Genomic DNA, 2,871 nt, shown 5'->3' on the forward strand with positions numbered 1-2,871 from the left:
TCTCTCCCACCTTAGCCCAGGGTCCTTCTCCGTTGAGTATTTGCTCCCATGTCCATTCCTCTTCTCTCCATTGCTTTTGTTCTTGCCGTCCTTCTCCAATCCGCTTGGTCCTGGTTTGGTGGGTGTTTCTGTAACGGCTGTCAATGTCGTTCTCCTCCTCAGACGAGGAGGAGCATGGATCGGACCAAGATGCGGAGTAGGAGGTATTCATGATTTTAATGACAAACCAACAAACACTAACAAATTAACAAAACAACAAACGTGACTAACCTGCAACAGTCCTGTGTGGCCCAAACGCTAACACAGGAAACAAACACCCACAAAACACCAGTGAAACCCTGGCTGCCTTAGTATGACTCTCAATCAGAGACAAACGATACATACCTGTCTCTAATTGAGAATCATACCAGGCCGAACACAAAACCCAACATAGAAATAGAAAACATAGACTGCCCACCCAACACTCACGCCCTGACCAATAAAGACATACAAAACAAGAGAAAACAAGTCAGGAACGTGACACATATCTTCTGCAGCAGAGGTAACTCTGAGTCATCCTTTCCTGTGGCGGTCCTCATGAGAGCCAGTTTCATCATAGCGCTTGATGGTTTTTGTGATTGCACTTGAAGAAACGTTCAATGTTGTTGATATTTTCCGGATTGACTGACCATCATGTCTTAAAGTAATGCAATTTCTCTTTGCTTTTTGAGCTGTTCTTGACATAATATGGACTTGGTCTTTTGAAGAATCTCAAATATAAAATATATATATAACTTTTTTGGTTACTTCCATATGTGTTATTTCATAGTTTTGATGTCATCACTATTATTCTACAATGTATAAAATAGTAAAAATGATGAAAAACCCTGTAATGAGTAGGTGTGTACAAACTTTGACTAGTACTGTATATACAGTACGGTCGGAAAGTTTTTTGTTGTTGCACATAATGTTGAGTTACAGCCTTATTCTAAGGCTCCCCCCCAATCAATCTACACACAATACCCCATAATGACAAAGCAAAAACAGGGTTTTAGACATATTGGCAAAAATAAATTATTTTTTATTTTTTAAATATGACATTTATATAAGTGTTCATACCCTTTACTTGGTATTTTGTTGAAGCACCTGTGGCAGTAATTACAGCCTGCAGTCTTCTTGGGTATGACTCTACAAGCTTGGCACACCTGTATTTGGGGAGTTTCTCCCATTCTTCTCTGCAGATCCTCTCAAGCTCTAAGGTTGAAACAACAACAAAAAAGAACACCGTGGTCTCCGTCATTCTTAAATGTAGCAGAATTTGAAATTGTGTTTTTTAAATTGGATAAAAGTAGAGACTCAGAGCTAGAAAATGGTATATCATACACTACAGTCGAGGAACAAAGGGAAAGTAATTCTGCTTTGAAAGTTGATAAACTTGTAACCTCACTTTTGAGAAAATGTTTCTTGAATGTTTTGGTACCTACTGGAGAGCTCATCTTTGTCTACACCCATTCAGCATTATTCACACCATTTTAAGCTTTTTCCCCATCCATCTCTATAATGATTCACATGTGAGGCTATGTACTGAACAACCAAAGATTTCAAGACAAAAGGCTGTCTCATACTACGGGTGTGTTCGTGAATTTATTCTGGAGTGCCAGAGTGTGCTCTGGGCGTTCGTAAACTCAGAGCATTGTCAGATTGGCCATTTGTAAATTCTAAGTGCTTCGCTCTCGGAACACACACTGGACGCTCTGGCCGAAAAGTAGGGTTCATCCGAGCGTTCTGCCCTAACAACAGCAGTCAAGCAACCAAGCTAACTGGCTAATGTTGGCTAGCTTGCTAGCAACTTCCAGACACAAATGAGAGAAAGGTTCGCTGACCATTTTACTCGCCCTAGCAGAGCTTGTTAGGCTGTTTTTATGTTATCCAGAGCATTGGTGACTGCAACTGTGCTGCTGGTGTCACGCCCTGACCTTAGTTCCTTTTTTATGTCTCTATTTTGGTTTGGTCAGGGCGTGAGTTTGGGTGGGCATTCTATGTTTTTTTTCTATGTTTTCTTTTCTATGTGTTTGGCCTGGTATGGTTCCCAATCAGAGGCAGCTGTCTATCGTTGTCTCTGATTGAGAACCATACTTAGGTAGCCTTTTCCCACCTGGTGTTTGTTGGTAGTTGTTTCCTGTTTTGTGTTGTTTCACCTTTCAGGACTGTTTCGATTTTCGTTTCTTTCATTCACTTTGTTATTTTGTATTTTCGTGTTCAGTTATAATAAATTAACATGGACACTTACCACGCTGCGTTTTGGTCCGATCTTTCCTGTTCCTCAGATGAAGAAGATCGTTACAGAACTACCCACCACCAACGGACCAAGCAGCGTGGTAAGGAGGAGCAGAGGGTTCGGGACTCCTGGACGTGGGAGGAGATATTGGACGGTAAGGGACCCTGGAGACAGGCTGGGGAATATCGCCGCCCGAAAGCAGAACTGGAGGCGGCGGAAGTGGAGAGGCGGCGGAAGTGGAGAGGCGGCGATATGAGGTAAGGCATCGCAGCAGGCATGAGAGCAGCCCCCAATTTTTTGGGGGGAGGGACACGGGGAGATTGGTGGAGTCAGGCGATAGACCTGAGCCAACTCCCCGTGCTTACTGGAAGCAGCATAGTACTGGTCAGGCACCGTGTTATGCGGTGAAGCGCACGGTGTCACCAGTGCGCGCTCATAGCCCGGAGCGCTATAGGGCAGCCCCCCGCAAGTGCCATGCGAGAGTAGGCATCCAGCCAGGGCGGATTGTGCCAGCCCAGCTTGTTTGGTCTCCGGTGTGCCGTTTCGGCCCAGGGTATCCTGCGCCGGCTTTGCGTACTGTGTCTCCGGGGCGCTGGGAGGGTGCTGTTCGTCCT

This window comes from Salvelinus sp. IW2-2015, linkage group LG33 (genome assembly GCF_002910315.2).
Source record: "Salvelinus sp. IW2-2015 linkage group LG33, ASM291031v2, whole genome shotgun sequence".
NCBI lineage: Eukaryota > Metazoa > Chordata > Actinopteri > Salmoniformes > Salmonidae > Salvelinus > Salvelinus sp. IW2-2015.